This window comes from Zingiber officinale, chromosome 11B, assembly GCF_018446385.1.
Source record: "Zingiber officinale cultivar Zhangliang chromosome 11B, Zo_v1.1, whole genome shotgun sequence".
NCBI classification, from domain to species: domain Eukaryota; kingdom Viridiplantae; phylum Streptophyta; class Magnoliopsida; order Zingiberales; family Zingiberaceae; genus Zingiber; species Zingiber officinale.
Window position 1 is genome coordinate 15,968,186 of NC_056007.1, and position 15,420 is coordinate 15,983,605.

The 15,420-nt window shown below is 41.8% G+C and overlaps 1 long non-coding RNA gene across 1 annotated transcript; it reads left to right on the top strand.

The window, feature by feature from the left end:
- Positions 1 to 13,439: 13,439 nt before the first annotated feature.
- On the top strand, positions 13,440 to 14,032 carry LOC122033682. Its single transcript, XR_006126619.1, has 3 exons — positions 13,440 to 13,744; positions 13,887 to 13,948; positions 14,022 to 14,032. It is a non-coding gene; the product is annotated as an uncharacterized LOC122033682 (long non-coding RNA).
- The last annotated feature ends 1,388 nt before the right edge of the window (positions 14,033 to 15,420 follow it).

The window sequence follows — 15,420 nt, forward strand, 5'->3', positions numbered from 1 at the left end:
TGAGCCCTATTCCGGATGGCCGCAATCACCCAAGGAGCCGAACCGGAGCAAGTCAACTGGAAGTTGACCTGTCAACGGTTCGGTCGACCGAACATATTGATCGGTCGACCGAACCTATTGATCGGTCGACCGAACCTATTGATCGGTTGACCGAACCCTTCATTAACCGAAGACAGCCGTTGGTGACACGTCAACATCACATCTACCAGCGGTGAAGTGATCGGTCGACCGAACCTCATGATCGGTCGACCAAACCTAAGTTTATCCGGAGACTGAGTCGAGCGTTTTCATCGGGCCAGCGCAGAGGAAGACCGTTGGCCGATCGGTCGACCGAACACAAGGATCGGTCGATCGAACCTGAGCTCGATCCACAGAGACTGCACCTGGACGGAAAGCTGGGCAGGTATAGCAGGTTCGGTCGACCGAACCTGGGGATTGGTCGACCGATCCCTCTCGAGTCAAAACCTGATCCCGAAGATCAGGTTATCCGATAAGCTCTAGAACCCCTATATAAAGGAGGGTCTCAGGCAGCTTTAGCACTACAACGATTTGATATGAAAAAGCAACTCTGTAATTTCTGTTTAAGCAACTAGTGAGCTTTCAAAGTGTAAAAGGCTTCTCTGCCTTCAAAGAAGGAGTTTTTCTTACTGCGCCTTTCATCGCCCTGGATTAACAACCCTCTTTGTTGTAACCAGGTTAAAACTCTGAGTTCTATTTCTTTTCTGTCATTTTGTTTTGTTATTAAGTGTTGCTTTATTTTAAGAGTTGAAAAGCTTTGAGGAGGGTTATTTTTACTTGCAGGCAATTCACCCCCCTCTTGTCGGTCCCCGCTGCACCAACAAGTGGTATCAGAGCCTGACAGCCTCAGAAGGACTAACCGCCATCTGAAGCACTAAGATCAAGACAATGGCCTGCGCGAACATTCATCCCCCGAAGTTCGACGGAGATTTCGCTACATGGAAGCAAAAAATGGAGGTATTCTTTAAAACTGACTTTGATATTTGCATTACTATGAAATATGGTTTTGCAGCTCCTAAAGACAAAGAAGAAAACACTTGGAGCAAGAAGGAGCAAGCCAATTTCGTCGCCAACGGAAAAGCTGAATTCCACCTCCTCAGTGTTCTGCCACCTCAGGAGGTAAGTCGGATCGGAAGCTACGTCTCAGCGAAAGATCTCTGGGAGAAATTCCTAGAGCTTCACGAAGGTACCTCTGAAGCAAAATTGGCACGGCGCGACATCCTCCAGACACAACTAACAAACCTCCGGATGAACAACGACGAGAAGGTAGCGCAACTCCAAGCAAGAATCAAGGAGCTGATAACGCAACTAACGAACCTTGGAGAAGAAGTAACCAACCGGGATTCCATTCGATACGCGCTCAATGCCTTCCCGAGGAATTCAGAATGGGCGTCCTTAGTAGATGTTTACTACATCTCTAAGGACTTTGAGGTAAGTAGTTTAGAAAACTTGTTTTCAACTTTCGAACTTCACGAGTCTCGACTTGTAGAAAAACCAGTAGAAAAGACGAACCTCAACGTTGCCCTACGAGTTGAAAAGGACGATCCCGACTCCGAAGCGTCAATCGACGAAGACGAAACTGCGTTAATGGTAAGGCGTTTTAATAAGTTTTTTAAATCTAACAAGTTTAGATCGCAGTCAAGTAAGCATCATAAAAAAGGAAGGACAGTCCGGTGTTACAATTACAATGAAGAAGGGCACATCAAGGATGATTGCCCAAAATTGAAGAGCAAACAGAAAGATAAGGAAAGAAGCAAAAAGCCAGCTCGACCCAAGCACAAAAATCTGAAGGCAACATGGGACGACTCTTCATCCTCCGAGTCAGAAATCGAAGAATTCGTAGGATTAGCTCTATTAGCTAACCATCAGCCAGAAGAAGAGTCAAGCTCAGAGATAAGCATCGATGAAGGGGGAGGAACATCAGAAGAGGAAAGTTGCAGTGAAGGGGGAGCCTCTCCAAATCAGGTAAGTCAGGTACGCAATCTTACCCCTACTCAGTCCTTTCATTTTATTAAAGCACTTTCTAAAGAGTTAGATAAATTTGAAAAGAAAAATGAAAATTTGAAATTAGAAAATGCAAAGTTAAAAAATGAAATTCAAGAACTGAAATTTGATGCATGTTTAAAAGTAAATATTTTTCTAAAATTTAAAATAAAGTTATATGGAAAATTAAACTGGTATGTCAAACATCATCAGGGTCAAATTAGGAAAATACCAAGAAACTATGTACCACCTAACTTCCTGATTAATTCAGTAGGAAGGAACCTCTATTGTGTTCCAAAATCTGTGCTAAACTAATCATTTAAAATTAAAAGCTTTATAGAGAGAAAATTAAACATTTTCTTTATGAAGGCTTTGTCTAAGGAAGTGGTTGTTGCTCCAATAACCAAGAAGGCCTAGTGCCTCGCCACAACTTGGAAGCTGAAATATTGAAACAAAAATGTTTAATTAACTTTCTGAAAAATCATTGAAAGTAGAATTAAAATACTTTGAAAGTGTACAAACATTTTTTTTTTTGGCTTTACTAAGTTTTGGATTTTTGGAATTTTTAACTTAGAAAATTTATTTTAGCTTAGAAAAATTCTCATAACACTTGAATAATGCTTCTTCATTTTTACTTAGAAATTCCTTTTGAAAATTCTAAGAAATTATTTTGCTTAGAAATTTTTGCTATCTTAAGAACTTGCTTCCCCGTTTTTTTGCTGTGATCAAAGGGGGAGAGAAAAGTACAAGTTTAGGGGGAGTTAGGAAAATTAAAATATATCTATTTTCTCTCTAAACTATGTTGCAATTTATTTATTGAAAATTTATGCTATATTTGTTAGTTTAGTAATTTTCTTAAAATTATGTTTGTCTATTCTTAACACTAACTTGAACTTGGGTTGATGCACATCAAAAAGGGGGAGATTTTTGGACCCCGTGGTAGTTTTGATGTGATCAACCAAGTTGGTTAGGTCCTGCGTTTTGTTTGAACCCTGTGTCTGAGTATGCAGGAACTTAGGAGCGCAGGAAGTAGAGCGGAAGACACAGCTAGCGAGAAGGGTGGCACGGGAAGGGAGCCGACGGGCTCGGTGCGTCCGAAGGACGAGAGAGCTGCGGAAGAGTACTCCGGTGGAGCGAGAAGAACGTGCGCGGCGTTCGAGGGACGAGAAGCCGGACGGAAGCCTGCTCGAGGAGAAGGCCGTGAACTAGATTCGGGTGAGCCATATTCCGGATGGCCGCAATCACCCAAGGAGCCGAACCGGAGCAAGTCAACTGGAAGTTGACCTATCAACGGTTCGGTCGACCGAACCTATTGATCGGTCGACCGAACCCTTCATTAACCGAAGACAGCCGTTGGTGACACGTCAGCATCACATCTGCCAGTGGTGAAGTGATCGATCGACCGAACCTCATGATCGATCGACTAACCCCAAGTTTATCCAGAGACTGAGTCGAGCGTTTTCATTGGGCCAGCGCAGAGGAAGACCGTTGGTCGATCGGTCGACCGAACACAAGGATCGGTCGACCGAACCTGAGCTCGATCCACAGAGACTGCACCTGGAAGGAAAGCTGGGCAGGTACAGCAGGTTCGGTCGACCGATCCCTCTCGAGTCAAAACCTGATCCCGAAGATCAGGTGATCCGATAAGCTCTAGAACCCCTATATAAAGGAGGGTCTCGGGCAGCTTTAGTACTACAATGATTTGATACGAAAAAGTAACTCTGTAATTTCTATTTAAGTAACTAGTGAGCTTTCAAAGTGTAAAAGGCTTCTCCGCCTTCAGAGAAGGAGTTTTTCTTACTGCGCCTTTCATCGCCCTGGATTAACAACCCTCTTGGTTGTAACCAGGTTAAAACTCCGAGTTCTATTTCCTTTCTGTCATTTTGTTTTGTTATTAAGTGTTGCTTTATTTTAAGAGTTGAAAAGCTTTGAGGAGGGTTATTTTTACTTGCAGGCAATTCACCCCCCTCTTGCCGGTCCCCGTTGCACCAACAGTCATCTCGTGTAAACTCGGTCTGCTGCCCGAAAGCTATCTGGCTACCAATGAACTGTAAATGCTGATCTCCAGCATGGGCCTCTCAAATCCTCATCCTAATCAACGACTGAGCAACAATGGTAATAAGAATACCCTGCTCTGTCCATCCCTACTCCTCAAGGCCTAACTCGGAGAAACCCTGAATCAAGTCCGTGACTAAAACTCGGTAGCAAGCTAAAGTCCCTCTGGACTTCCTGCTAAGTGCATCGGCAACCACATTAGTTTTACCCGGATGGTAGCTAATAGTGCAATCATAATCCTTCAGGAACTCCATCCATTTTCTCTGTCAGATATTAAGTTTCTTCTGTGTGAAAAGATATTTGAGACTCTTATGATCAGTAAGAACCTCAAAAGTAATACCATACAGATGATGTCAGTAAATCTTCAAAGTAAAGATAATAGCGGCTAACTCTAAATCGTATACTGGGTAGTTCTTCTTATGCTCCTTCAACTTACGAGAAGTATAGGAGACTACCCTGTCATGCTGCATCAAAATAGTGCCCAAACCCTATAGAGATGCGTCTTTGTAAAGTATGAATCCGTCTTCTCCAGAAGGTAAAATCAAAACTGGTGCCGATACTAATCTCCGCTTCAACTCCTGAAATATGATCTCACAGGCTTCTGACCAAGTGAATTTCACGCCTTTCCTAGTAAGATGTGTCAGCGGCATAACAATGCGAGAGAAACCCTCGACGAACTGTCTGTAATATCCGGCCAGTCCCAAGAAACTGCAGATCTCCTGAACTGATTTCGGCTGCTCCCAGCTGGTGACAGCCTCGATCTTTTGAGGGTCTACTGAAATACCTTGGTTAGATACCACGTGTCCCAGAAAACTAACTGAGGGTAGCCAAAAAGTACACTTGCTAAATTTCGCATACAGATGATGTCGTCGAAGAGTCTCCAAGACTATACGAAGATGTTGTGCATGTTCCTCCTCAAAACGCGAGTAGATCAATATGTCATCGATAAATACAATAACAAACTAATCTAGATACTCCAGAAAGATATGGTTTATCAAATCCATAAATACCGTGGGTGCATTGGTAAGCCCAAATGACATTACCAAAAACTCGTAATATCCGTATATGGTGCGGAATGCTGTCTTCTGAATATCAGAATCTTTGATTCTCAACTGATGATATCCGGACCACAGATCAATCTTAGAATACATTGATGTATCTCTGAGCTGATCAAACAAATCCTCAATTCATGGTCAGGGGTACTTATTTCTGACAGTCACTGCATTCAGCTGCTTATAATCGATGCACAATCTCAGAGTACCATCCTTTTTCTTGACGAATAATATTGGAGGACCCCACGGAGATACACTAGGGAGAATAAATCACCTATCTAATAACTCCTAGAGTTGAACCTTTAGTTCATCCAACTCTTTCGGTGCCATACAATAAGGAGCTTTCAATGTTTGCGCAGTTCTCAGAATCAATTCAATAGCAAACTCCACTTGCCTTCGTGGAGGCAAGCCCGGTAACTCGTCTGGAAAACACATTTGGATACTCTCAGACTACTGGAACTCCATAAGGACACCGGAATGCTCCTGTCTGTGCATGCCATATGCAGCTATAGGGGGAGCTGTCCTCTGTTGACGATGCGAAGATTGGGCTTTCGGCCCCTCTCGCTGAGTCCCAGACTGACCAAACTATTCTCTCAGAATAGAAACCTCGGAAGCTATATGCTAATCCTTCAGCGAGCAGTCTCGGCTCATATGCCCAGGCAATTTGCAATAATAGCAAATTGACTGTTCCAGGGAGCATGCAGAGGTGATGTGATCTCAGGATCCGCATATGGTGCAGTGAGGGTCATTGATGGACTATTTCTGGTTCTGCTGAGCAGACCGGGAATGTCTTGATGAAGATCGTCCTGACTTCTGGGGTGGGCCAAATACCCCAGAAGTACCCTGACCTGACTGAGTGCACCACTTTGCTGCTGTCCGGTGGCCTGTGGCTATTAGGTCTGACCAGAAGTCCGATCTATCTGCTTCCTCTTCTTGTTTGCATTCACTCTCTACTGAGCTGACTCAATCATAAGAGCTCAATCCAATGTCTCTGTGTATGATGAATTACTAAAATCGGCAATCTTCACCTGAAGATGCCCGTCCAGTCCCTACACAAACTGGAGCATACGAGATCTATCCTTAGCAACCAACTCTGGACAAAATTTGGCCAATCGATTAAATTTGGCATTGTATTTCATTATTGAGCGCTTATTGTTGGACTGTTGCGGCCGGCTAGGAGGGGGTTGGATATCCTACAAACACAAAAAAACAAAACAACCCTTCCTCGAACTCTTTAAACTAACACTTGCATAAATAAAGTAAGCCGATAAATTAAAATCATAAAGAAAAAGCGAGGCACAAAAGGTTTACTTGATTACAACTGATGTGGTTGTTAATCCAAGGAAGATAAAGCCCACTATAAATCTCCTTCAGGAGGAGAAGCCTCGTACAACAATGAAGCGCAGAAAACAGAAGCTCAACTACAACTAAAAGCGCACAAGCGTTGGAATTACAAATAATGAGTTCGTTGGGAAGCTTCTGGACCAAGGCTATATTTATAGCCTTGGTCGGGGGGCCCCGAAGGGTTCCGGGCGCCCTTGGGGGGGGATAAACTTTATCCCCCAACGATCAGATCGAGTCAAAACTCGATCCTGATCAAAAGGCTGGTCCGGGTGCCCGGAAGGATTCCGGGCGCCCCGGAGGGGTCCGGGCGCCCCGGTCAGCTCCGGGCGCCCCGAACCCCGAAAGTCAGCTCTGGTTGACTTTTTCGTCCGGGACCTCTGCTCCGTTTCAGTCCCGCCTCAGTCCGGGTCTTCCGCTCCGGATCCGCTTACTTGGGTGATCTCTGTCATCCAGAATAGGGCTCACCCGAACCCAACTTCCGGTCTTCTCGAGCGGGCTTCCCTCCCGCTTCTCGTCCCTCGGAATCGCTGCGTGCTTCCTTATCATCCACCGGCGTACTCATCTGCAGTCTTCATCCCTCGGACGCATCGCGTGCCGTCCTTCTTGCTAGCTGCGTCTCTTGCTCCCCGAGCAATCTTCCGCTCCGGCTTTCGTCCCTCGGAACCACCGCACGCTTCCTTCTCGTCCGCCGGTGTACTCTTCCGCAACACCTCGTCCCTCGGACTGTCGTCCTTCTCGCTAGCTGCGTCTTCCGCTTGACTACCTGTGTTCCTAAGCTCCTGCACACTTAGACACAAGGTTAAAACAACACAGGACCTAACTTAACTTGTTGATCACACCAAAACTACCTTGGGGTTCCAACAATCTCCCCCTTTTTGATGTGATCAACCCAAGTTAAGCTAGGGTCAAAAATAGATATGATAAATGAAATAATTTCTATTGCAATAACATGCAACATGATAGAAAAAATTAAATTTCAAAAATTTCAATTTTCAATTTCTACCTCCCCCTAGACTTATACTTTCCTTCTCCCCCTTTGATCACAAAAAAAATGGGGTTCAAAGCAAGATCTAAAGGTTAATATAATGAAAATATATTTCAATGATTTTCAAGGAAAATATTTCCAAGTCAAGGAAAAATAAAAAAATTACTTTTGAAAAATTTCTTAGTTTTCTCCATAAAAATCTTTCTAAGCCCGAAACTTTATGCAAGAAAGTTTAAGAAAATTGATAACATTAAAAAAATTTATATGCATTTATTTATTTACTTTATTCTAATGCTTTTATCAGAAAGTTTTAAATTTCTATTTTAATTTATCATAATTTCTTAGCTTTGAAGCAAGAAAATTTGAACATGTAGAAATTTGTAACAATTGTAACATGTCATTTTCTATTGTATTTTGAATTCCTAATTCACAAAAATATTTCGATAGTATAAATTCTAACTGAATAAAATTTTTCTCCAATACTTCTGATATGCAAACTTCGTTCGACAAAAAATTTTGTAATTTGTAAAAGTATTTTGATAACATAAATTTTAATTTACAAAAATTTGTGGATAATAAATTTTCTACTCCGAAAAACTCTTTTGATATTATCTCTAATTTGCAAGCTTTGTTCGAAAAAATATTTCGTAATTTGCAAGATTTTTTCGTCAAAACATTTTGAGGTTCGAAAAACTCTTTCGATAATATTTCTAGTTTGCAAGAATCTTTCATCAAAATATTTTGTAATTCAAAAAATTCTTTAGATGATTCAAATTCTGGTTCGCAAATATCTTCAGGCAATTTTTTGATTGATTGAACCAATTGATCAGAGGTTCGAGTCCATACCTTACTTACCTCGTAGGCCGTTGGATCTCCCCCTGTTGAATTACTTTCTTCCGAAGATTCTCCCCCTTCATCGATCTCGGGATGTACTTCGACTGTTAGGGTTGTCTCGGTAATTTCTTCCGTCTCGGATTCTGATGACGGCTCGATGTCTATTGAGGGTACGGCTTCAATCGATTCTTCGTAGAGTTTTAAGAACTTTTCCCAAAGTTCTTTTGAGCTATTGTATTCGCCGATTCTTTTGAGATCTTCATTTGAGATCACGGTTAGGAGATGAAATTCTACCCGTCTGTTTGCCATCAATTCGTTACGTTGCTTTTTGTTCTAGAGGCGTAGATCGAGTCTTTCTCCGTTCGTGTTCTTCGATTCTTCATAACCAGATTTTAAAATTAAAGAAATACCAAGGTCTGAGTTAAGGTATACCTTCATTTGTTTCTTCCATGAAGAAAACTCCCCCTCGAATGCTGGTGGATATTCGCTAGCTCCGGCCATCGTTTTGTTGCTTCAGACGGCGGTTAGTCCTTCTGATGCGTCTCGGCTCTGATACCACTTGTTGGACCGTTGCGGCCGGCTAGGAGGGGGTTGGATATCCTGCAAACACAAAAAAACAAAACAACCCTTCCTCGAACTCTTTAAACTAACACTTGCATAAATAAAGTAAGCCGATAAATTAAAAGCATAAAGAAAAAGCGAGGCACAAAAGGTTTACTTGGTTACAACCGATGTGGTTGTTAATCCAAGGAAGATAAAGCCCACTATCAATCTCTTTCAGGCGGAGAAGCCTCGTACAGCAATGAAGCGCAGAAAACAGAAGCTCAACTACAACTAAAAGCGCACAACTGTTGGAATTACAAATAATGAGTTCGTTGGAAAGCTTCTGGGCCAAGGCTATATTTATAGCCTTGGTCGGGGCGCCTCGAAGGGTTCCGGGCGCCCCAAAGGGTTCCGGGCGCCCTGGGGGGATAAACTTTATCCCCCAACGATCAGATCGAGTCAAAACTCGATCCTGGTCAAAAGGTTGGTCTGGGCGCCTGGAAGGGTTCCGGTCGCCCCGGTTAGCTCCGGGCGCCCCGGACCCCAAAAGTCAACTCTAGTTGACTTTTTCGTTCGGGACCTCTGCTCCGTTTCAGTCCCGCCTCGATCCGGGTCTTTCGCTCTGGATCCGCTTACTTGGGTGATCTCTACCATCCGGAATAGGGCTCACCCGAACCCAACTTCCGGTCTAATCGAGCGGGCTTTCCTCCGGCTTCTCGTCCCTCGGAATCGCCGCGTGTTTCCTTCTCGTCCATCGGCGTACTCATCCGCAGTCTTCGTCCCTCGGACGCATCGCGTGCCGTCCTTCTCGCTAGCTGTGTCTCTTGCTCCCCGAGCAATCTTCCGCTCCGGCTTTCATCCCTCGGAACCACCACACGCTTCCTTCTCGTCCGCCGGTGTACTCTTCCACAGCACCTCGTCCCTCGGACTGTCGTCCTTCTCGCTAGCTGCGTCTTCCGCTTGACTACCTGTGTTCCTAAGCTCCTGCACACTTAGACACAAGGTTAAAACAACACAGGACCTAACTTAACTTGTTGATCACACCAAAACTACCTTGGGGTTCCAACACTTATTCTACCGAAGACTCAGAAAATCCTGCTGACATGTCATTTGATACGCACGGGGAAAATACTGACTCTCAAATACCTCCCTAAATCTCGCCCATATAATATGCTGCTCGCCTATAATCGAGCGCTGTGTGTCCCACCAGATTTCTGCCTCGTCTCGTAAGTGAAAAGCAGACAACTCAACCTTCTCCTATTTGGAGCAAGCCATATAAAAGAATGTTCACTCCATAGTCGCTATCCAAGACTGAGCCGCGCTTGAATCAGTCTCTCCGCGAAAATATGTGAATCGACTTTTCACCGACTCTACCAAGGCTGGGATCCGTGCTCGTGCCACAAACATATCAGTAGGGATCACTGCGGAACTAGACAGAACCATTGGGGCTGATCCTATGGGTGGTACTGCTGGATAGGCCGAAAGAGGTATCCCTAGTGCTGCTGCATAAACCGGGGTAGGTACTGCTGGTTAGATATAAGTAGGGGCGACTGAAGGTACGGTGGGCGGTATCGGGTAAGAAACAACCGGTACTGCTAGTACGGGTGCCGAGTATGTAGTAACCGACACAGGTATCTGTGGTGCCGAGTATGCAGTACCAGACACGGCTAGAGGGGGTTTCGGGTATACTAAAGTTGGTACCACTGGTGGTACAGTCGAGGTATGTACCTCTGAAGTAGGAACCATCGGAATCTGAGGACCCGACGTGCCCATAATACCCTGAGGAGCCTGTCCCTGACTAATAGGCTCGACCCCAGCAAACCTCTCTAGAGACTCTATCACTGGAGAATCTATCGCCCTCTTACATGGTCATCCATGTCTCGGCACTGGAACACGTGTATGTGTCATATCTATTAAAAATATGTTACCCAGATATCACTATAGGTGTGAGAACTATAAAATTATCTAATTTACCTATTTACCATCTAGAGATGTCTTGTCACTGCTTAGTCCCCAAATAGAACCTCGTCAAATATACCTCAGAATTTCGAATTGAAAAATCGACGGAAATCCGTACAATCCAAAAATCCCCAGATAAACTCTCAAAACTCGTGAAAACCTCGCTCTGATACCAAAAAATATTATCACGCCCCGAGGAGTCCCTGCCAGACAAAAATCCGGCAGCATCTCCCCTGTACCGGTGACAATATGAATCCCAAGATACATATATCAATATACTCGGTCCACACGGCCGAAACTATATACCAAACAGAATAAGAAAATAATTCATGCAGTTTATAATCAATCCACGCAGTTCATAATGTAGCCTCCGACTGACAACAAATATTACTAAAAGAAAAGACGATATAGAAAACATCTCAGATATATGTAAACCTACTCCACTACAACGAAAAAATAAAATTTACGAAGTAATGAAAATACCGCAACAGAAAACAAGAGTAGCGAACCCAAATGCTTGACATAAAGTCCACAAATACAATCACACAACCCACAGTATAACAAAACTCAACAAGGAGCTATAAAGTCAAAATCTAAAATCCATCACGACAAGAAGTGGGGGACTAGCGACTGGAACCTCCTGACAACATCAACCTGAAATGGTAATATCAACGGGGTGAGTTCAAAGAACTCTGCAGGTAACCAGTAGATATGTATAGTAACATATAACTACCAACAATAACCTATAGTACAGTCTCCTAAACAATATTGAGGAATGCATAACTAAATAAACTGTAGTAACCAACAATATACAATGTAATATAGTCTCCTGAACAATAATAAGAAATGCATAATTGAAATAAACTGTACTCACTAGCAAGTCCTATTTGAATATATGACTGTGAACATACAACAAGAAAAGTTAGTCAGGCCAAATAAGAATGTATCCTGTATGCATATCAATCATATGCAGTCACTAAAATGCACATCCAATATGCAACAATCAAATACAATAAATGCAATCTGTGCATATGATGCAATATGACATGATCACCCTTGACGATAGTCAGTCATCTCACACGCGATGGTGAGACCGAGTGGGTAGGGCTATGACAACTGTGCACTCTGCCATCACTGCTCCTGAGTGACCGAGTGAACGGGATGCTGTCGAAGTACACATATCCTCCTACCTCAAATATAGTAATGGAGTGCAATGCTCTCATCTCCCGGTATGATGTCACGGGGAGGGATATCTGCCCGCTACCACACTGCAATCACACTAACCATGAGTGGACCAGCGGAGCCTGACAGAGCAAACTATACACACTCTGAGTGTTGTGCCACTACCCATGCAGTGGTCACTATGTGTGCAGGCCATGTAGCCGGCGACGTGTTTAACAATAATAGAGTCGACAATCGCCCAGCATGCAATCATGCAGGATGGTGCATGATGCTACAACATGTCAATCCTAAACATATCCTCATCCATAATATAAGTGCCAAAAAGGTAAACGCATATATAACAATGATATAAGCAACATGAATCCAAGAACACATATCAAACATGTCTAGCAACTAATTCAGTATACAGAAGCACCATATATATCTGTCTCTATGAACATAGATACGCATGACAAGAAATAAGATCATACAAGTCTAATGTATAGCAGCTAACAGTAGAAATATGTAACTGATATCAAATAAGCTAACACTACAAGAAAATCCTCATTTAACAACACTCAAACGACAACGGTTTTATACCAAATTGTTGTTTTTTTTTCTTTTAACAACGGTTTTAACAAAAACCATTGTCTTTTAGCAATTTTTTTGGCCTATTTTAAAAACTGTTGTCTATTTATGCTTTTTTTGGGGCTATGACTACAGTTTTTAAAGGCTATGACAACAGTTTTTGAAAACTGTTGTCTATGTGCGCTTTTTTTGGGATTACGACAACAGTTTTTGAGAATCGTTGTCTATTAAGTGTTGTTGAATACCGTTGTTTTTTTTCTTTCGCCGCTTTTCCCCTTTACAAGTTTTTGCCGCTGCGTTTTTTCTTTCCCTCTCTCCGAAATTTTTTGCCGCCGCATTCCGCCGCCCCCTTTACGTTCTCGATCCCTAAGCATTTCGTCCAACCTATGATCTCTTCACTTACTTCGTGTTTTTCTTTCTTAATCTCTTCTTGATCCCTAAGCATTCCTCCTCTACCGCCACCTTGCTGCCACCAGAATCCCCCCAACTTCCTCGACGAGCTCTTCTTCATCCTATAAGAGGAAGGCGGAATGAATCTGCGCTTCTTTTGTTGTCTCCTCTTCTTAATCCTGGAAGAGGACACTAAGGGCTTAGGGCGTTGATTAGGGATTCCATTCTGATCATAGTCTCCTCCTCCTCCTCCTTATCATCTTCATCAACAAATCCATCGATATCCACTGGCGACAACCTTCCTCCATCCCTCACCACCACCCTGAGGAATTCTTCATCTTCATCCTCATGATCTAGATCTAAGGAGAAGCGCGGTGATGGAGGCAACTTCTTCGCCTATTTGCCCCACGATGAGGCAATTGCTTGCGGCCTCAGCGCTGATGCCGGTGGGCTGGACACGATCGAGTCGCAGATGGTTGTTGATCTCCTTAATAATGAACTATCCAGGATACTTAAGATAAGGCCTAAGGATTTCTGGAGAGAAGGCTGGGATCCTAGTTCTCAGAAGCTTGGTCACTTTGTCTTCCAAAATGGGATATTGTATCCATTAGTCCTTTAGTTAAAACCCTCATGCCGATTCCATATTCTGTTTTGTAAGCATTTTACTTGTTTTTTAGTGGCGAGGAACGATGCGTTGCTTGAGTTTTTGGATAGTTATCTGCAATTTCAGAATAGATGGTATGATTTTCCACATCGAGGGGCAAGGGGAGTTGTTGTAGGGGTCATCATCGGAGAGCTTGAGCTATGTCGGCGAGTTTTTTCTCTATAGAATGTAAGCTCGCTATTAGTGATTTGTCATATCTTTTGGGGGTTCTCCTGATTTTTATTTGTTGTTCTTATTGTTATTTATGACACTTCGATAATGACCAATATAAGAACCTTAGGCAGACATTTGATGATAAACATTTTTACAGGTCTTCCAACAAGGATCCTGGGGCCCACCCAAATGATTGTCTCAGCATGAAAGAGCACACAGGTTGCATAGCTTTTCCATGGTAACATAATTTTAAAGAATGATGAACTTCCTTCATCCACTCTTCCTTGTATAGCTCTCTTGCAGTAAAAGAATATGCTTGTTTGCCAAAACTATTAGAAATTTGTGCTATTTATGGACTTGAAAATGAAGAGTTAACCAAGTCCCTGGTATGGTCCCTAGCATCTGTCAATATGTGTTTATTATTTTTTTTCTTATTTACTTTCTTTTCTCTTAGTTGGATGACCAAATTTTGTTGGACAAAAAAAAATTATGGTTCCTAAAAAGGCACTATAAGAAGTCCTGTAATTTTAATTTTCTAAAAAGGAATTCAAATTTACTTTTAGTTTCTTAGATTGTCTAAATGGTTTTCTCATTTTGTAGTATACGTTCATATATATTTGAGGAATAAATAAAATTTCAAACATAGAAATGCAGTGGTGGGAATCATGCAAGGAAGTGAGGCATTGCCTAGAGTCAGAAAAAATAATCCTTTCCCTCATAGGAATGAGCTACAAAAGTTGTCCTTGCATGTAAAGTAGCATCTTATTGATAATGTCACATTGTCTTTTAAAAGAAAAAAATTATTCCTTTCCCTAGTAGGAATGAGCTACAAAAGTTGTTTTCGGTGAGAAATTTAGTTGCCACCATTGGAATGTCCATTATGAATGAATCTACATAATGTACATTAGAGGACAAACAATCACTTTATCTATAAAGGATACAACAGGTTGGATTTCTCTGTGCATAATTCAAGGAACATCATGCACATAAGTTAGAGCGTTATTTATTATCAACAATAGCTCTTAACATGAAGAAGTATTTGCTGCAACTTTAGATCTAAATAAATACATTTTTTTTCTTAACTTGACAAAGCCTTTTTTTTCTTCTTTTAATACAATTCATAATTTTTGTGTGTTTGTGACCTTTTAGCGTATTCTCATCTTATAGCTGATTCTCATGTAAGAAGAAAGATCCTTTCAGATGCAAAGGTGTAGTAAATCTTCTTTGTTTCCTTGTTGGATAACTTATATTTTATTACATGCTAACATGACATTTTCCCATGTGTGTGTGCACATTATATTTTTTTCTTTCATTCATCATACAGTAGATATAACCTTTTTTCTAATTGATTGTTATTCTGATTGCATTCTATATTCTAAATAATCATTTAAATTTTATTTAATATACTCACGACTAATGTTAAATAAATTTCTTAATATAGATTGTATATGTATGTTTTGTCACATATGGATTATGCAATGACTCAATCACATAATATTTGCATTTTTTTTTTATTACTTCAGTGATATGTTTATGTGCGGCCAAGGCTAGAGTAAATCTAGTTTAAATTGCCTCCTGTATATTTTCTTTACCCCTTATTGTTCTTTGTATTTAGTGCCAATAATCATGTATATCCATCTAAAAACATTTTAGATTGAAATAAGACTTAAATTAACTAAAATAGGCTGTAT